The sequence below is a fragment of the Apium graveolens genome, chromosome 4, assembly GCF_009905375.1.
Source record: "Apium graveolens cultivar Ventura chromosome 4, ASM990537v1, whole genome shotgun sequence".
Lineage (NCBI taxonomy): Eukaryota > Viridiplantae > Streptophyta > Magnoliopsida > Apiales > Apiaceae > Apium > Apium graveolens.
The window spans coordinates 148824003-148846267 of NC_133650.1; the positions used below are offsets into that span (position 1 = coordinate 148824003).

At 34.8% G+C, this 22265-nt stretch overlaps 2 non-coding genes across 2 annotated transcripts; both read left to right on the top strand.

Annotated features, from left to right (window-relative positions):
- Positions 1-715: 715 nt before the first annotated feature.
- Positions 716-822, top strand: LOC141722910 (small nucleolar RNA R71). The gene has a single exon (XR_012575907.1). It is a non-coding gene; the product is annotated as a small nucleolar RNA R71 (small nucleolar RNA).
- Positions 823-11773: 10951 nt separating this feature from the next.
- On the top strand, positions 11774-11880 carry LOC141722913 (small nucleolar RNA R71). The gene has a single exon (XR_012575909.1). It is a non-coding gene; the product is annotated as a small nucleolar RNA R71 (small nucleolar RNA).
- The last annotated feature ends 10385 nt before the right edge of the window (positions 11881-22265 follow it).

Sequence of the window (22265 nt, forward strand, 5' to 3'; positions counted from 1 at the left end):
TCGATTCAATAAGGCATTAGCAATTTATCCTATTTGGTTCTCCAGATTCTGGATAGAAACAGCCTGGCTTTGGCATATAAGAGCCTGGTTTTTGCACATAAGTCTCAACTCCTCCAATTCAGATTTTTCATTCGAAGATAGACCTGCATCATGAGTTTGTTGTTGAAGTTGGAGTTGTTGTCTTGGTGTAAATTGTTGCTGAAAACCAGGAGGGTTAAATAGCTTATTTCCAAACTGCTGGAATGGCTGTTGCATCACATTTTGATTGTTGCTCCAGCTAAAGTTAGGATGATTCCAGTTGTCAGGATGATAAGTGTCTGGAACTGGTTGCTGCGATCTCTGAAAGTTGCTCACAAACTGAGCTGAGTCGCTAGATATAGCGCATTGTTCTGTCGCATGCGGACCTGCACACAGCTCACAAACAGTAATTATCTGCTTAACACCATAGTTAGCCAGAGAATCGATCTTCATAGACAACGCCTTTAGTTGAGTAGTGATAGCTGTAGCTGTATCCACTTCAAGAACTCCTGCTACCTTGCCCTGTGGATATCTCTGGGTTAGATACTGATATTCATTAGCAGCCATCAGTTCAATTAGATCATAAGCTTCCTTATAGCTCTTTGCCCATAATGCTCCGCCTGATGCTGCATCGATCATGGGTCTGGACTGTGCTCCCAACCCATTGTAAAAATAAGTGATGATCATCCAATCAGGAATTCCATGATGAGGACACTTCCTAAGCATCTCCTTGTAGCGCTCCCAAGCTTCACTTAGCGATTCTCCCGTTTGCTGCGCAAATTGAGTAATAGCATTCCTGACTGCAGCTGTCTTCGCCATAGGGAAAAATTTAGTAAGAAACTTCTGAGCAAGATCTTCCCAAGTAGTAATCGAACCAGCTGGTAGAGAGTGTAACCAGCTCTTAGCTTTGTCCTTCAGAGAGAATGGGAACAGTTTCAGCTTCACAGCATCTTCAGAAACACCGTTGAACTAGAAGGTGTCACATATTTCAATGAAATCCCTAATGTGTGTATTGGGATCTTCCGTTGGAGAACCCCCAAACTGGACTGAAGTCTGTACCCATTGAATTATGCCAGGCTTGATCTCAAAGGTATTAGCTGTGATAGCTGGCCGGACAATGCTAGATTGAATGTCATTGATCTTGGGTTGAGAAAAATCCATCAAGGCTTTCGTTCGTGCTGCTGGATCTCCCATTGTAATGAGTACCTGAAACACAAACAAATAAACCGTGAAAGTAAAAGAATCCGAGTCAGTGAACTTTAACGACCACTGATGACAAGCACATAAACTAAAAATTAACACAGAGTCCCCGGCAGCGGCGCCAAAAACTTGTTAGGGCGAAAACACGCGCTAATATTCACGCAAGTATACGCGTTCGCAAGTAGTATAAGATATAAATCAGATTCGTTCCCACAGAGACTGGTTTAGGTTAAGTTCAATTTATGCACCTATGCAACAATGTATGGTTATCGCTCAATGCTAAGACAAATAACGAATTGGGTTTTTATTAAACTAAGAGATTATACTAAATAACATTAACTAAGAGAATTGAGGTTAAATTAATATATATGATAAACATGGGATCCTAACTTCATTAAATACTTCATTCAATAGCCTTATTGTTCTTAACCTTAGCATGTGATGGTGATGACACTAATCAGATAACACGAAACTGATAAACGCCAACTTTCATTGCACGAGTACCATTCTACCAGACATCCACAAAAGAGATAGAAGCTGAATAGGCACCAATTATATTGAGACCCTATATGTCTATAGAATTTGACAACATAACGGTTTAAGAATAAGTTATCTATCTTGATTACATAGGGCAAGTAAAACGGTTAGAGTTACCTACGAATCATGCATACACATACATGAACCTATGCTAGCATGGCAAGTTCTAAACCTCTATATTCACTGTCGCTTCAATAGAGATTAACACGCTATCTTATATGTTAGCTACGCACATAAGACGAATAAGCACAACCAATACTAGGATATCAATCAATCACCACACACCAAGATATCGAAACAATTAATTATTGAAATCCATAAGTAAATCCGCTAGAACCCCATGACAACGATTAGCCCATAATCGAACTCATCGTCACCATGGGTTCCAATGAAAGCATGGTATAAACAAGGTCTTAATAAACTAAATAATAATCAAAGTACGAATAAACGAGATCTAGGTCCAACAAGAACGAAAACGAGCATCCAAAGTTATAACTAATTCAAAGAATCACAAGTTGAAAACAAGATCTTCTTTTTCGGAGTTGTTCTGTGCTTCTAGGCCTTCTCCTTGGTATCCCAATCTTCCCGGATGATGAAAACCCTTTTTTTTAAGTATATATACGCCCCTAGTGGACCTGGACCCTTAAAATCGTCAAATTCTACTCAAAAAAGGCTTTTTCAGCGAAATCAGCGACCAGCCGCCTCTTGAGCGGGCGCTCAGCTCTGCTGAGCGGGCGCTCAGCTCAGCTAAGCGGGCGCTCAGCCACTGACTGGAAAAATATTCTAATGAATCTTGTTTTGACCATAACTTGAGTTCTACTCGTCAGAATTAGGCGATTCAACTGCCCACGCGAAGCTATTGAGATTCTCTACAACTTGACAATGGCCTTGGCTTCCAATTCTGATCACTTTTCATCATATTTCCTTTAAAAGCTCTTTTCTTCATTTAACTGATACCTGAAATGTAATAACACAAAAACACATCAAAATACCAACAACTTGAGTCCAAAACACCAATTTAAGCTTGTAATAAAGCATTCCAAGTGGATATAAAATCCACTTATCAAGGACCCATTGCCAATGATTAATGACCTATTTGACCAACTAAAAGATGCTATATGGTTTTCTAAGATTGATTTAAGATCGGGATTCCATCAATTGAAGATCAAATTAGAAGATATTCCAAAAATAGCTTTTAGAACCAGATATGGACATTATGAGTTTTTGGTAATGGCATTTGTATTGACAAACGCACCGGTAGCTTTCATGGATATGATGAATCGAGTATTCAAAAAGTATTTGGATAAATTTGTGATTGTTTCATAGATGATAATCTGGTTTACTCGAAGACAGAATTAGAGCATGCTGAACATCTAAGGATAGTTTTGGAGATACTACGACAACATAAATTGTATGCAAAGTTTTCAAAGTGTGAGTTTTGGTTATAAGAAGTACAATTTCTAGGGCATGTTATTAGTAATGAAGGAGTGAAAGTAGGTCTGTCAAAGATTGAAGCTGTGATCAATTGGGAGAGACCAAAGACACCAAAAGAGGTAAGAAGCTTTATGGGATTAGCAGGTTACTATAGAAGATTTATGCAAAATTTTGCAAGGATAGCTACTCCACTGACAAAACTTACCAGGAAGAATGAGAAATTTGAATGGACGGAGAAGTGTGAGGAAAATTTCCAAGAATTAAAGAACAGATTGGTATCAACACCAATACTAGTCTTACCAGATGATCGAGAAAACTTTGTAATCTATAGTGATGCTTCACACAAAGGTTTGGGCTGTGTTTTGATGCAACATGATAAGGTTAAGCTTACGTATCAAAGCAACTAAAACCTCATGAACAAAAGTATCCAACCCATGACCTAGAGCTAGTAGCTATAGTTTTTGCTTAAAGATATGGAGGCATTATGTTTATGGAGAGAAGTGTGAAATCTACATGGACCACAAGAGTTTAAAGTATATCTTCTCCCAGAAAGAACTGAACATGAGGAAAAGAAGATGGTTAGAATTGATCAAGGACTATGACTTTGCAATCAACTACCATCCAGGAAAGGCAATATGGTGGCACATGTTTTGAGCAGAAAGGAAAGGTTGAATATGGTCACTTCATCTGAGGAATTGATCAAGGAATTTGAGAAGCTTGAAATAGAGGTCAGTATTTCAAGTATGTCTACAGATATCATATGCGCTATGTCTTTTCAACCATAATTGCTAGAGAAGATAAGAAGATATCAAGAGGAAACAATGAGCCATGAATAAGAAGAATTAACAAGAGAAGAATTAGGAAGCCAAAAAGATGACAAAGGGATCCTAAGATTTTCTTCTAGAATATGGATACCTAATGTAGCTGAGCTAAAGGAGGAAATTCTTCGAGATGCTCACAACTCCAGGTATTCAATTCACCCAGGAAGTACAAAGATGTATAAAGACTTGAGAGAAAACTTTTGGTGGCCAAGTATGAAGAAAGAAATTGCAGAATGGGTAAGTAAGTGTTACACTTGCCAAAGAGTTAAAGCAGAACATCAAAGGCCCAGTGGATTGATACAGCCATTGGACATTCCAGAATGGAAGTGGGAACATCTTGTAATGGACTTCGTAGTTGGATTACTGAGGGCCAAGGTAAACCATGACGCTATTTGGGTTATTATTGACAGATTGACTAAGTCAGCACATTTCCTTCATATCAACGAGAGATTCTCATTGGATAAATTGGTTCAGTTATATCTGAAGGAAATTTTGGTTCGACATGGAGTTCTAGTGTCTATAAATTCAGATAGAGATCCTCGATTCAATTCAAGATTTTAGAAAAGCTTTCAAGATTTTCTAGGGACAAAGTTAAATATGAGCAGTGCATATCATCCGCAGACAGATGGTCAAAGTAAAAGGACAATTTAGACTATCGAGGACATGTTGAGAGTTTGTGCTTTAGATTTTGAGAGCAGTTAGGATGAACATTAACTGTTGGTTGAATTCTCTTACAACAACAGCTACCATGCAAGTATTGGGATGCCGACATACAAAACATTATATGGTAGAAGATGTAGATCTCCAATTTATTGGGATGAAGTTGGTGAAAGAAAGATTTTGGGTCCAGAATTGATTCAGCAAACAAGAGAGAAAGTGGATCTAATTCGGAAAAGGTTAGTGGCAGCTCAAGATCGACAACGCAAATATGCAGATCCTTCCAGAAAAGATATAGAATTTAAAGTTGGAGAAGCAGTACTATTAAATATTTCACCTTGGAAAGGCTTATCCAGATTTGGAAAGAAAGGAAAGTTGAGTCCTCGTTATGTTGGCCCATTTGAGATTTTGAGGTGTGTGGGAAAGATCGCTTATGAACTAGCTTTACCACCACACATGCAACATATCCACAATGTGCTCTATGTGTCAATGTTGAAGCGATATTTTCCTGATTCTAATCATGTGATAGAGTATGAACTAATCGAGATCCAGCCAGACTTGTCTTTTATAGAGCGACGTGTATATATTCTAGACCGGCAAGAGAAAGTGCTTAGAAATAAGTGTGTAGCCTTAGTACGAGTTTTTGGAGAAATCCCAAGGTTGAAGAGTCGACCTGGGAGTTAGAAAGTGAAATGTTGTCTAAGTATCCTCATCTATTTTCCTAAAATAGATTCTGAGGACATAATCCTATTAAGGGGGAATGATGTAATAAACATGAAATTTTTGTACATATTTTGTGATATATATGATAAATATTCTCTGTTTAATTAAATTTAAAATGTGTTGCCATGATTTATTGTGCAATAGGTATTAATTTAGTCTTGTAAGGACAAGGGTATTTTTTCTAATAGTTAATATGTGTTTTAAATGCAATTATATAAATCGAGCCGCAATCTGGATGCATGTCAGATTACGTTCTTCCGTGTTACGTGTTAAAACTTGTTTTGTGATTGTCTGCGCTTATTATCTGTATTTTCGGGATTTATTCTAAATTTAGAAATTATGTTGGTTTCCCAAAAGTTATCGGACCGGACCCGATCGGGACGTAAAAAGCCCACAAAAATCCGTACATCTATTTTTATAAAAATCAAGGACTCTGTTGACAGTCCGTGTTTTTTATTTTTGAAATGTACATAATTTTCGGGGAATTTTGACATTAATATTGTATTTATCTATAAACTATATTTTTACAGTTTTCCCGGTAAATTATTAGTTTCCGGGCTTGTAATTTAAATTAAACGAGAAACAGGTACCGCTTTGAGATTTATTGGGACCGTTTGTGTAAATATAAATAAGCCTCATAATTATCCTATATTTAGTTAGTCTTATCCTGCAAACAGATACAGATCAAAACACTCTATATTTTTATTTTAAATTTAGTTTTCAAAATACCGAATTCAAAGAATCCAACGTTCTGATCAAACCAGGAGTCCGTTGATTGCGTTCTTAGTATCGTTGTGAAGCTCATGTCGATACGATTGTAACCATACCAAAATCTTCGATTAAGGTTGGGTATTTATCGATTTCGTATTTTTGAATTTTTCATTTAAATTTGGTTTTGGATTTTTAGTGATTGTTTGATGTTTTTGTTAATTGATAATTGTTCCTAGGATCACGAGGAGTGGTTTAGCATTTAATTTTGTTAATTTTGGTTCTGTTTTAGTAAAAGTCGAGTTCTTCATTTTTTTTTGAATTTCTTGATTCTGGGTTGATGAGTTGATTGTTATATAATCTTGATTAGTTTGGGTGTAGAATTATGGTTGTTTTAGCATCAGAATAATAAATTTTCATCAAGAATTGAGCAAAATCAAAGTTCGCCGGCTGTTCGCCGGTTTTTGTTTGAATTTCGTCGGAGAAGACGAATTAGCAGTTGGTTGTTGTTATAGCAGTAGTATAGTTGCTAGAGGTGTAAGGAATTAATTGGGATGCAAAACATAGCAAAACCGTGTTCCAGAAGGGGTGTTTTCAACTCGTCGGAAGCCGGTCAGAAAATTCGCAGGTTGCCGGATTCTGCAGAATTTTCCGGCTGTTCTTCGTCGACCCGGACGACCCGGATGTCGACCCACTCCCGACCCGGTTTTAGTCCACAGAAACCCTAACCCCCAATTTTAAATATATTTTTGCAGATTTTCTTTTTTAAATTTAATTAAAAATCCAGTTTTTAATTCTAAAAATTATTTTAAATTTTAAAAGTTAATTTGGTTAATAATTTAATAATTAACTGAATTATCTTAAATTCCAAAAATTATTTTATTTATTATTTTCAAAAATCCAAATTTGTTTTAATTTTTTATAATTTATTCTAATTAATTATTTAGGATTTAATTAATTGATTAAATCATTTAATCAATTAATTTTATTTATAAATAGTTTAATAAAGTATAATTATTCATAATTAAGCCAAATAATTCCTAAGAATTGTTTTTGAGCTTTTAAAATTATATTTGATTATTTAAAAATCAATTAATAATTATTATTAATTGATTTATTTTTATTTTAATCATAATAAATAGACTGTTCCTCTGTTTAATACGAAATAAACGCGTCTAGACTTAGAAAATTATTCCGCTTCCATTAAAAATACTTTCGAGTCTTAAATCCTCTCGTATCGAAGGGTCGTTTGTTTTACGAGTCCATCTGAGTCGAATACTTATCGAAAAATCCCTATTTTGACCCGGTTTCAGTTTTAAAAACACCGAGACCTATCTTTTAACGATCTAACTTATATGTTATGTGAATGACATGATTACGTGCTATGTGATATGCATGATATCTGTTTACAATTTTCAATGCCCTGATTAGATAAACGATCGGGTAGACGCTGAGACGTATAGACGTCATTCGAGTTTGTCTTGTTTATTAAGAAAGTGTGTTTGATTTCTAGAATCAAGTCCAAGAGGGAATACAAGGTTATAAAAGTTAAATTCCGTATTTGCTTACCAGGTAAGTACCCTGTCCTATTCCAATTTCAGAATAGACAATTGTTATACATTTAAGATTCATATTGTTGTTAGGTAAATCCTTTTGATACAGTACTTTCAAATATTCGTAGATTCTTTGAAACAGATAATTCTAGTAATTGTTCTACTAGAATATTAATTCCCTTCCTGATATATCGGGACTTAATAAAGTATCTCGTAACTTCATTATTTATAATGATATTTCAAAGATTGAATCTATCCAAGTCTTTTCTTGTAGTCTCATCTATGTGATGAACTTTTGAAACTAATTATACCTTGAACGGTGGTAGTTCAAGTAGTATTCGGGAAAGATATAAGTATATTGGAGTATCTTGTAACTTCATCTTTTAAACTTATATCTAGTAAATGATTATCTTATGCATGTCAAAGATTTTCAGAAAAACGTTGAGACAAGGTTAGATATATGAGATCACCTTGCAACGATATTTTTATACAGTTATAAACTGGAACTCTGAGTATATTATACATGTCAGAGGATTTCAAAGATTGTGAAAAGTATATATGTATATATATACTGAATATTTTGCGACTTGGTCGTGTTAAGATATCAGCTTGGTTCATTTCTTCTTGACCAAGACTTTCATGAGTACTATGAGAATGCTCATATATTGTTAATTATTATACATATTATTTCGGTGGGCTTGTTGCTCACCCTTGCTTTCTTCTTTCATCACACAACAAAAGATAGAAAAGATGAACAGGACCAAGCTTCCAATTCGCAAGCGGTTAGGAAACGTTCCGCAGTTTTCTGGAAGCGTTGATGCCGCTGTAGCTGAGGTAGAAATTACCAATAGGCTAGACTTTCAAATTCTGATGTACCAGACTTATGTATCTATATGAATTGTAATATTGGAAAAGAATTGTAAATTTATTCAGAAACCCTTTTAAGGTGTAACGGTTTATAATTGTGGAATAAAATGACTTGTGTTATTTTTGATATTCATCTCTGAGACTATAACTTGTGGTGTGTGTGTGTGTGTATATTGTGGGGTCACAGTACTCAGTAGTTGGTTGACTGTTAAGATTAAGTATTGATAAGGGAAATGGAACTCGTGACAACCCGAATCCCAGACCCCGGATTTGGGGGTGTTACAACTATTATGAGTTGAAGGCTTGTGTCCAGATTCATCAGTTCCTTGTCGATCTTTTTAAATTTTTAAATTCAGTAAATTTTGAAATAAAATTAAAATATTATGATATGTGTATCTATGGAATAATAGCTTCAAACAAAGTGAATTGTCCTTAGATACACATCTATTATCTATTTCTATTATTCAATTTAATTGGGTAACCTATCTCAATTCCGTATATTTGGATGGACCTGAGAGTAGATGTCGAAGGAATTCTCCCACCAATAGTAGTAGTTAATTCGGGAACCACTTTCATCGAAACATAAGGACCATTCAGTAATATCACAATATATAATGGATTCGAAGTTTTTATGAACATCATCATCTTTTTCTTCCATAGGTTGTAATTTTCTCGATCAAATGGGAGAACCTTGATACTTCCAATCCTTTGGTTGTTTATCATCTTCACAAAATAAAATTATTTAAGATTCAAAAATTCCAAGATTGAATATTTTTGAAAATTAAAAAAATTCAAGATTTTTCACGAACTTGTTCGATTTGATTTCTTTATTCGCATCTTGATTTGTATATCAATCAACAGGCCCTGATACAAATTGTTAATCCCAAAGTATGGTTGGGGGTTGAATATGATACCTACAATTTTTTTCAATTCGTTTCAAGTTCTTCGTTAAAATTACAAAATAAAAAAGGCACAAAATAGTTCGAGGAATATATTGTTTTATTAATATAAACCTTGAGGTTGCTACACTCTAATCAATAATTATTAGATACAACAAATTCAGCAGCATAACAATATGTTTACAAGCTAATAAATTTTGCCTTCAATGGAGCTCTCGTAAATTATAGTTGGTTGCCAAGGAAGATGAATATTGAAATTAATTCACTTATGCTTCTTTTAGTGCAGGCTTTCAAAACTTTGGACACTTCGCACTCTATTAGCCAAGTATTCTATTTTGCTTCAATCTCTTTTACAAATAGACAGTTCAAAATCACTCCCTTTTCCTAGTCAAAAATACAACATCTACAAATTAACACAGTGTTGCAATCTACTAATCGACACTTTGTGAACTACAAATCGACAGTATAATGTGTGAAAATCGAGAGTGCAATGTCGATTTATAGCAAATGGAAATCGACTATACAATGTCAATTTGTAGATTCATACAAATTGTCAGTACAATATCGATTAGTAATATTGTAATTCCATTTGTCGATTTGTAGCTTCTGGGCTTTTGACTATTTGGGCCTTCGGTTAAAATGACTTGGGCTTTAGCATTTTCTTTTCAAGATAATTTGCCTTTGAAAAATTTCTGAACTTGTCCATTTCTTTTGTTCTTCAGTCTCTATAAACCAAGTCCTATTTTCAACTGAATTCTTCTGATTTATAATTAAAGAACCATTTCTTGATTTGCCGACATTTAGTGCAGTGGTCTGGTTCACAAACGACTAGCATTGAGCTGATTCTTTTTTTTCCTTGTTTAATACTCTGATGATGTCTGTCTTCTTATAGCTTCTTGAGATTAAACCACTGAAATCATGAGATCTCTAATACTATGAATCAGTGCATTTCCTTGTCACTCAGTCCTTTGATCTTTTATTCTTCATTGAGGCTTGAACATATTAATAAACTTCTTTTCATGACCTGGTTACGAACTTAGTATATTAATTCCATTCTCGATTCTTTATATTTATCCAATCTCCGTCTTCTGGATTCATGTGCTTCACAATTAATATTATTTACCTGTTCTTTTTTCATATTGAGTTATTTTACCCCGATTACATATTACGTTATATTATGCTTTACAGGTATTTTGAGTATAACATGCAGTGCTAATGGCTTCAGCCCAGAAGTAGGTGGGTAACTTAGATTCTCCAAGCATTGTCCTTGCAGCTTCAATGTGAGTTCTATTTTTCCTTTCAACAACTTCATTTTTTTGGGGAGTTTTTGGTGTAGAGAACTCATGATGGATACCTTCCTTTTCACATAGTTTTCCTCAATTTCAGATCTGAAATGTTATTGACTATCTTGACGTGATTAATAATAATTTTATTGGTCTCATTCTTTGAGTGGAGGAAGAAGGTCCAGAAGAATTTATAGAAATCATCAATAATCACAAGATAATATTTTTCAGGTTCTTCGTCTTGCTGAATTTGGGGGCTTGCGACCTTTCCAGACCTTAAGGTGATGGCGTTCACATGTTCTTCAACTTTCTTCTTTCCTGGATTGGCTTCTATATCACTAGAAAGCGTTCCTGGTGGTCGATTCAATAAGGCATTAGCAATTTATCCTATTTGGTTCTCCAGATTATGGATAGAAACAGCCTGGCTTTGGCATATAAGAGCCTGGTTTTTGCACATAAGTCTCAACTCCTCCAATTCAGATTTTTCATTCGAAGATAGACCTGCATCATGAGTTTGTTGTTGAAGTTGGAGTTGTTGTCTTGGTGTAAATTGTTGCTGAAAACCAGGAGGGTTAAATAGCTTATTTCCAAACTGCTGGAATGGCTGTTGCATCACATTTTGATTGTTGCTCCAGCTAAAGTTAGGATGATTCCAGTTGTCAGGATGATAAGTGTCTGGAACTGGTTGCTGCGATCTCTGAAAGTTGCTCACAAACTGAGCTGAGTCGCTAGATATAGCGCATTGTTCTGTCGCATGCGGACCTGCACACAGCTCACAAACAGTAATTATCTGCTTAACACCATAGTTAGCCAGAGAATCGATCTTCATAGACAACGCCTTTAGTTGAGTAGTGATAGCTGTAGCTGTATCCACTTCAAGAACTCCTGCTACCTTGCCCTGTGGATATCTCTGGGTTAGATACTGATATTCATTAGCAGCCATCAGTTCAATTAGATCATAAGCTTCCTTATAGCTCTTTGCCCATAATGCTCCGCCTGATGCTGCATCGATCATGGGTCTGGACTGTGCTCCCAACCCATTGTAAAAATAAGTGATGATCATCCAATCAGGAATTCCATGATGAGGACACTTCCTAAGCATCTCCTTGTAGCGCTCCCAAGCTTCACTTAGCGATTCTCCCGTTTGCTGCGCAAATTGAGTAATAGCATTCCTGACTGCAGCTGTCTTCGCCATAGGGAAAAATTTAGTAAGAAACTTCTGAGCAAGATCTTCCCAAGTAGTAATCGAACCAGCTGGTAGAGAGTGTAACCAGCTCTTAGCTTTATCCTTCAGAGAGAATGGGAACAGTTTCAGCTTCACAGCATCTTCAGAAACACCGTTGAACTAGAAGGTGTCGCATATTTCAATGAAATCCCTAATGTGTGTATTGGGATCTTCCGTTGGAGAACCCCCAAACTGGACTGAAGTCTGTACCCATTGAATTATGCCAGGCTTGATCTCAAAGGTATTAGCTGTGATAGCTGGCCGGACAATGCTAGATTGAATGTCATTGATCTTGGGTTGAGAAAAATCCATCAAGGCTTTCGTTCGTGCTGCTGGATCTCCCATTGTAATGAGTACCTGAAACACAAACAAATAAACCGTGAAAGTAAAAGAATCCAAGTCAGTGAACTTTAACGACCACTGATGACAAGCACATAAACTAAAAATTAACACAGAGTCCCCGGCAGCGGCGCCAAAAACTTGTTAGGGCGAAAACACGCGCTAATATTCACGCAAGTATACGCGTTCGCAAGTAGTATAAGATATAAATCAGATTCGTTCCCACAGAGACTGGTTTAGGTTAAGTTCAATTTATGCACCTATGCAACAATGTATGGTTATCGCTCAATGCTAAGACAAATAACGAATTGGGTTTTTATTAAACTAAGAGATTATACTAAATAACATTAACTAAGAGAATTGAGGTTAAATTAATATATATGATAAACATGGGATCCTAACTTCATTAAATACTTCATTCAATAGCCTTATTGTTCTTAACCTTAGCATGTGATGGTGATGACACTAATCAGATAACACGAAACTGATAAACGCCAACTTTCATTGCACGAGTACCATTCTACCAGACATCCACAAAAGAGATAGAAGCTGAATAGGCACCAATTATATTGAGACCCTATATGTCTATAGAATTTGACAACATAACGGTTTAAGAATAAGTTATCTATCTTGATTACATAGGGCAAGTAAAACGGTTAGAGTTACCTACGAATCATGCATACACATACATGAACCTATGCTAGCATGGCAAGTTCTAAACCTCTATATTCACTATCGCTTCAATAGAGATTAACACGCTATCTTATATGTTAGCTACGCACATAAGACGAATAAGCACAACCAATACTAGGATATCAATCAATCACCACACACCAAGATATCGAAACAATTAATTATTGAAATCCATAAGTAAATCCGCTAGAACCCCATGACAACGATTAGCCCATAATCGAACTCATCGTCACCATGGGTTCCAATGAAAGCATGGTATAAACAAGGTCTTAATAAACTAAATAATAATCAAAGTACGAATAAACGAGATCTAGGTCCAACAAGAACGAAAACGAGCATCCAAAGTTACAACTAATTCAAAGAATCACAAGTTGAAAACAAGATCTTCTTTTTCGGAGTTGTTCTGTGCTTCTAGGCCTTCTCCTTGGTATCCCAATCTTCCCGGATGATGAAAACCCTTTTTTAAGTATATATACGCCCCTAGTGGACCTGGACCCTTAAAATCGTCAAATTCTACTCAAAAAAGGCTTTTTCAGCGAAATCAGCGACCAGCCGCCTCTTGAGCGGGCGCTCAGCTCTGCTGAGCGGGCGCTCAGCTCAGCTAAGCGGGCGCTCAGCCACTGACTGGAAAAATATTCTAATGAATCTTGTTTTGACCATAACTTGAGTTCTACTCGTCAGAATTAGGCGATTCAACTGCCCACACGAAGCTATTGAGATTCTCTACAACTTGACAATGGCCTTGGCTTCCAATTCTGATCACTTTTCATCATATTTCCTTTAAAAGCTCTTTTCTTCATTTAACTGATACCTGAAATGTAATAACACAAAAACACATCAAAATACCAACAACTTGAGTCCAAAACACCAATTTAAGCTTGTAATAAAGCATTCCAAGTGGATATAAAATCCACTTATCAAGGACCCATTGCCAATGATTAATGACCTATTTGACCAACTAAAAGATGCTATATGGTTTTCTAAGATTGATTTAAGATCGGGATTCCATCAATTGAAGATCAAATTAGAAGATATTCCAAAAATAGCTTTTAGAACCAGATATGGACATTATGAGTTTTTGGTAATGGCATTTGTATTGACAAACGCACCGGTAGCTTTCATGGATATGATGAATCGAGTATTCAAAAAGTATTTGGATAAATTTGTGATTGTTTCATAGATGATAATCTGGTTTACTCGAAGACAGAATTAGAGCATGCTGAACATCTAAGGATAGTTTTGGAGATACTACGACAACATAAATTGTATGCAAAGTTTTCAAAGTGTGAGTTTTGGTTATAAGAAGTACAATTTCTAGGGCATGTTATTAGTAATGAAGGAGTGAAAGTAGGTCCGTCAAAGATTGAAGCTGTGATCAATTGGGAGAGACCAAAGACACCAAAAGAGGTAAGAAGCTTTATGGGATTAGCAGGTTACTATAGAAGATTTATGCAAAATTTTGCAAGGATAGCTACTCCACTGACAAAACTTACCAGGAAGAATGAGAAATTTGAATGGACGGAGAAGTGTGAGGAAAATTTCCAAGAATTAAAGAACAGATTGGTATCAACACCAATACTAGTCTTACCAGATGATCGAGAAAACTTTGTAATCTATAGTGATGCTTCACACAAAGGTTTGGGCTGTGTTTTGATGCAACATGATAAGGTTAAGCTTACGTATCAAAGCAACTAAAACCTCATGAACAAAAGTATCCAACCCATGACCTAGAGCTAGTAGCTATAGTTTTTGCTTAAAGATATGGAGGCATTATGTTTATGGAGAGAAGTGTGAAATCTACATGGACCACAAGAGTTTAAAGTATATCTTCTCCCAGAAAGAACTGAACATGAGGAAAAGAAGATGGTTAGAATTGATCAAGGACTATGACTTTGCAATCAACTACCATCCAGGAAAGGCAATATGGTGGCACATGTTTTGAGCAGAAAGGAAAGGTTGAATATGGTCACTTCATCTGAGGAATTGATCAAGGAATTTGAGAAGCTTGAAATAGAGGTCAGTATTTCAAGTATGTCTACAGATATCATATGCGCTATGTCTTTTCAACCATAATTGCTAGAGAAGATAAGAAGATATCAAGAGGAAACAATGAGCCATGAATAAGAAGAATTAACAAGAGAAGAATTAGGAAGCCAAAAAGATGACAAAGGGATCCTAAGATTTTCTTCTAGAATATGGATACCTAATGTAGCTGAGCTAAAGGAGGAAATTCTTCGAGATGCTCACAACTCCAGGTATTCAATTCACCCAGGAAGTACAAAGATGTATAAAGACTTGAGAGAAAACTTTTGGTGGCCAAGTATGAAGAAAGAAATTGCAGAATGGGTAAGTAAGTGTTACACTTGCCAAAGAGTTAAAGCAGAACATCAAAGGCCCAGTGGATTGATACAGCCATTGGACATTCCAGAATGGAAGTGGGAACATCTTGTAATGGACTTCGTAGTTGGATTACTGAGGGCCAAGGTAAACCATGACGCTATTTGGGTTATTATTGACAGATTGACTAAGTCAGCACATTTCCTTCATATCAACGAGAGATTCTCATTGGATAAATTGGTTCAGTTATATCTGAAGGAAATTTTGGTTCGACATGGAGTTCTAGTGTCTATAAATTCAGATAGAGATCCTCGATTCAATTCAAGATTTTAGAAAAGCTTTCAAGATTTTCTAGGGACAAAGTTAAATATGAGCAGTGCATATCATCCGCAGACAGATGGTCAAAGTGAAAGGACAATTTAGACTATCGAGGACATGTTGAGAGTTTGTGCTTTAGATTTTGAGAGCAGTTAGGATGAACATTAACTGTTGGTTGAATTCTCTTACAACAACAGCTACCATGCAAGTATTGGGATGCCGACATACAAAACATTATATGGTAGAAGATGTAGATCTCCAATTTATTGGGATGAAGTTGGTGAAAGAAAGATTTTGGGTCCAGAATTGATTCAGCAAACAAGAGAGAAAGTGGATCTAATTCGGAAAAGGTTAGTGGCAGCTCAAGATCGACAACGCAAATATGCAGATCCTTCCAGAAAAGATATAGAATTTAAAGTTGGAGAAGCAGTACTATTAAATATTTCACCTTGGAAAGGCTTATCCAGATTTGGAAAGAAAGGAAAGTTGAGTCCTCGTTATGTTGGCCCATTTGAGATTTTGAGGTGTGTGGGAAAGATCGCTTATGAACTAGCTTTACCACCACACATGCAACATATCCACAATGTGCTCTATGTGTCAATGTTGAAGCGATATTTTCCTGATTCTAATCATGTGATAGAGTATGAACTAATCGAGATCCAGCCAGACTTGTCTTTTATAGAGCGACGTGTATATATTCTAGACCGGCAAGAGAAAGTGCTTAGAAATAAGTGTGTAGCCTTAGTACGAGTTTTTGGAGAAATCCCAAGGTTGAAGAGTCGACCTGGGAGTTAGAAAGTGAAATGTTGTCTAAGTATCCTCATCTATTTTCCTAAAATAGATTCTGAGGACATAATCCTATTAAGGGGGAATGATGTAATAAACATGAAATTTTTGTACATATTTTGTGATATATATGATAAATATTCTCTGTTTAATTAAATTTAAAATGTGTTGCCATGATTTATTGTGCAATAGGTATTAATTTAGTCTTGTAAGGACAAGGGTATTTTTTCTAATAGTTAATATGTGTTTTAAATGCAATTATATAAATCGAGCCGCAATCTGGATGCATGTCAGATTACGTTCTTCCGTGTTACGTGTTAAAACTTGTTTTGTGATTGTCTGCGCTTATTATCTGTATTTTCGGGATTTATTCTAAATTTAGAAATTATGTTGGTTTCCCAAAAGTTATCGGACCGGACCCGATCGGGACGTAAAAAGCCCACAAAAATCCGTACATCTATTTTTATAAAAATCAAGGACTCTGTTGACAGTCCGTGTTTTTTATTTTTGAAATGTACATAATTTTCGGGGAATTTTGACATTAATATTGTATTTATCTATAAACTATATTTTTACAGTTTTCCCGGTAAATTATTAGTTTCCGGGCTTGTAATTTAAATTAAACGAGAAACAGGTACCGCTTTGAGATTTATTGGGACCGTTTGTGTAAATATAAATAAGCCTCATAATTATCCTATATTTAGTTAGTCTTATCCTGCAAACAGATACAGATCAAAACACTCTATATTTTTATTTTAAATTTAGTTTTCAAAATACCGAATTCAAAGAATCCAACGTTCTGATCAAACCAGGAGTCCGTTGATTGCGTTCTTAGTATCGTTGTGAAGCTCATGTCGATACGATTGTAACCATACCAAAATCTTCGATTAAGGTTGGGTATTTATCGATTTCGTATTTTTGAATTTTTCATTTAAATTTGGTTTTGGATTTTTAGTGATTGTTTGATGTTTTTGTTAATTGATAATTGTTCCTAGGATCACGAGGAGTGGTTTAGCATTTAATTTTGTTAATTTTGGTTCTGTTTTAGTAAAAGTCGAGTTCTTCATTTTTTTTTGAATTTCTTGATTCTGGGTTGATGAGTTGATTGTTATATAATCTTGATTAGTTTGGGTGTAGAATTATGGTTGTTTTAGCATCAGAATAATAAATTTTCATCAAGAATTGAGCAAAATCAAAGTTCGCCGGCTGTTCGCCGGTTTTTGTTTGAATTTCGTCGGAGAAGACGAATTAGCAGTTGGTTGTTGTTATAGCAGTAGTATAGTTGCTAGAGGTGTAAGGAATTAATTGGGATGCAAAACATAGCAAAACCGTGTTCCAGAAGGGGTGTTTTCAACTCGTCGGAAGCCGGTCAGAAAATTCGCAGGTCGCCGGATTCTGCAGAATTTTCCGGCTGTTCTTCGTCGACCCGGACGACCCGGATGTCGACCCACTCCCGACCCGGTTTTAGTCCACAGAAACCCTAACCCCCAATTTTAAATATATTTTTGCAGATTTTCTTTTTTAAATTTAATTAAAAATCCAGTTTTTAATTCTAAAAATTATTTTAAATTTTAAAAGTTAATTTGGTTAATAATTTAATAATTAACTGAATTATCTTAAATTCCAAAAATTATTTTATTTATTATTTTCAAAAATCCAAATTTGTTTTAATTTTTTATAATTTATTCTAATTAATTATTTAGGATTTAATTAATTGATTAAATCATTTAATCAATTAATTTTATTTATAAATAGTTTAATAAAGTATAATTATTCATAATTAAGCCAAATAATTCCTAAGAATTGTTTTTGAGCTTTTAAAATTATATTTGATTATTTAAAAATCAATTAATAATTATTATTAATTGATTTATTTTTATTTTAATCATAATAAATAGACTGTTCCTCTGTTTAATACGAAATAAACGCGTCTAGACTTAGAAAATTATTCCGCTTCCATTAAAAATACTTTCGAGTCTTAAATCCTCTCGTATCGAAGGGTCGTTTGTTTTACGAGTCCATCTGAGTCGAATACTTATCGAAAAATCCCTATTTTGACCCGGTTTCAGTTTTAAAAACACCGAGACCTATCTTTTAACGATCTAACTTATATGTTATGTGAATGACATGATTACGTGCTATGTGATATGCATGATATCTGTTTACAATTTTCAATGCCCTGATTAGATAAACGATCGGGTAGACGCTGAGACGTATAGACGTCATTCGAGTTTGTCTTGTTTATTAAGAAAGTGTGTTTGATTTCTAGAATCAAGTCCAAGAGGGAATACAAGGTTATAAAAGTTAAATTCCGTATTTGCTTACCAGGTAAGTACCCTGTCCTATTCCAATTTCAGAATAGACAATTGTTATACATTTAAGATTCATATTGTTGTTAGGTAAATCCTTTTGATACAGTACTTTCAAATATTCGTAGATTCTTTGAAACAGATAATTCTAGTAATTGTTCTACTAGAATATTAATTCCCTTCCTGATATATCGGGACTTAATAAAGTATCTCGTAACTTCATTATTTATAATGATATTTCAAAGATTGAATCTATCCAAGTCTTTTCTTGTAGTCTCATCTATGTGATGAACTTTTGAAACTGATTATACCTTGAACGGTGGTAGTTCAAGTAGTATTCGGGAAAGATATAAGTATATTGGAGTATCTTGTAACTTCATCTTTTAAACTTATATCTAGTAAATGATTATCTTATGCATGTCAAAGATTTTCAGAAAAACGTTGAGACAAGGTTAGATATATGAGATCACCTTGCAACGATATTTTTATACAGTTATAAACTGGAACTCTGAGTATATTATACATGTCAGAGGATTTCAAAGATTGTGAAAAGTATATATGTATATATATACTGAATATTTTGCGACTTGGTCGTGTTAAGATATCAGCTTGGTTCATTTCTTCTTGACCAAGACTTTCATGAGTACTATGAGAATGCTCATATATTGTTAATTATTATACATATTATTTCGGTGGGCTTGTTGCTCACCCTTGCTTTCTTCTTTCATCACACAACAAAAGATAGAAAAGATGAACAGGACCAAGCTTCCAATTCGCAAGCGGTTAGGAAACGTTCCGCAGTTTTCTGGAAGCGTTGATGCCGCTGTAGCTGAGGTAGAAATTACCAATATGCTAGACTTTCAAATTCTGATGTACCAGACTTATGTATCTATATGAATTGTAATATTGGAAAAGAATTGTAAATTTATTCAGAAACCCTTTTAAGGTGTAACGGTTTATAATTGTGGAATAAAATGACTTGTGTTATTTTTGGTATTCATCTCTGAGACTATAACTTGTGGTGTGTGTGTGTGTGTATATTGTGGGGTCACAGTACTCAGTAGTTGGTTGACTGTTAAGATTAAGTATTGATAAGGGAAATGGAACTCGTGACAACCCGAATCCCAGACCCCGGATTTGGGGGTGTTACAACTATTATGAGTTGAAGGCTTGTGTCCAGATTCATCAGTTCCTTGTCGATCTTTTTAAATTTTTAAATTCAGTAAATTTTGAAATAAAATTAAAATATTATGATATGTGTATCTATGGAATAATAGCTTCAAACAAAGTGAATTGTCCTTGGATACACATCTATTATCTATTTCTATTATTCAATTTAATTGGGTAACCTATCTCAATTCCGTATATTTGGATGGACCTGAGAGTAGATGTCGAAGGAATTCTCCCACCAATAGTTGTAGTTAATTCGGGAACCACTTTCATCGAAACATAAGGACCATTCAGTAATATCACAATATATAATGGATTCGAAGTTTTTATGAACATCATCATCTTTTTCTTCCATAGGTTGTAATTTTCTCGATCAAATGGGAGAACCTTGATACTTCCAATCCTTTGGTTGTTTATCATCTTCACAAAATAAAATTATTTAAGATTCAAAAATTCCAAGATTGAATATATTTGAAAATTAAAAAAATTCAAGATTTTTCACGAACTTGTTCGATTTGATTTCTTTATTCGCATCTTGATTTGTATATCAATGAACAGGCCCTGATACAAATTGTTAATCCCAAAGTATGGTTGGGGGTTGAATATGATACCTACAATTTTTTTCAATTCGTTTCAAGTTCTTCGTTAAAATTACAGAATAAAAAAGGCACAAAATAGTTCGAGGAATATATTGTTTTATTAATATAAACCTTGAGGTTGCTACACTCTAATCAATAATTATTAGATACAACAAATTCAGCAGCATAACAGTATGTTTACAAGCTAATAAATTTTGCCTTCAATGGAGCTCTCGTAAATTATAGTTGGTTGCCAAGGAAGATGAATATTGAAATTAATTCACTTATGCTTCTTTTAGTGCAGGCTTTCAAAACTTTGGACACTTCGCACTCTATTAGCCAAGTATTCTATTTTGCTTCAATCTCTTTTACAAATAGACAGTTCAAAATCACTCCCTTTTCCTAGTCAAAAATACAACATCTACAAATTAACACAGTGTTGCAATCTACTAATCGACACTTTGTGAACTACAAATCGACAGTATAATGTGTGAAAATCGAGAGTGCAATGTCGATTTATAGCAAATGGAAATCGACTATACAATGTCAATTTGTAGATTCATACAAATTGTCAGTACAATATCGATTAGTAATATTGTAATTCCATTTGTCGATTTGTAGCTTCTGGGCTTTTGACTATTTGGGCCTTCGGTTAAAATGACTTGGGCTTTAGCATTTTCTTTTCAAGATAATTTGCCTTTGAAAAATTTCTGAACTTGTCCATTTCTTTTGTTCTTCAGTCTCTATAAACCAAGTCCTATTTTCAACTGAATTCTTCTGATTTATAATTAAAGAACCATTTCTTGATTTGCCGACATTTAGTGCAGTGGTCTGGTTCACAAACGACTAGCATTGAGCTGATTCTTTTTTTTCCTTGTTTAATACTCTGATGATGTCTGTCTTCTTATAGCTTCTTGAGATTAAACCACTGAAATCATGAGATCTCTAATACTATGAATCAGTGCATTTCCTTGTCACTCAGTCCTTTGATCTTTTATTCTTCATTGAGGCTTGAACATATTAATAAACTTCTTTTCATGACCTGGTTACGAACTTAGTATATTAATTCCATTCTCGATTCTTTATATTTATCCAATCTCCGTCTTCTGGATTGATGTGCTTCACAATTAATATTATTTACCTGTTCTTTTTTCATATTGAGTTATTTTACCCCGATTACATATTACGTTATATTATGCTTTACAGGTATTTTGAGTATAACATGCAGTGCTAATGGCTTCAGCCCAGAAGTAGGTGGGTAACTTAGATTCTCCAAGCATTGTCCTTGCAGCTTCAATGTGAGTTCTATTTTTCCTTTCAACAACTTCATTTTTTTGGGGAGTTTTTGGTGTAGAGAACTCATGATGGATACCTTCCTTTTCACATAGTTTTCCTCAATTTCAGATCTGAAATGTTATTGACTATCTTGACGTGATTAATAATAATTTTATTGGTCTCATTCTTTGAGTGGAGGAAGAAGGTCCAGAAGAATTTATAGAAATCATCAATAATCACAAGATAATATTTTTCTTGGAGATAGACATGACATTGACTAGTCCAAATAAATCCATGTGAAGAAGTTGCAAGGGCTTGTCAATTGAGGATATTGTCTTACTTTTGAAAGAGGCTCTCTTTTGCTTACCAAATTGACAAGCATCATATAGACCATCCATGAAAAAAATTCAATTTTGGCATTCCTCTGACCAAATCCTTCTTGTTCAAATAATTCATCATTGAAGAGTTTAAGTGCGACAACTTCTTGTGCCATAACCAACCTTCTTCAATACTTTCCTTACTGAGAAGACACGTG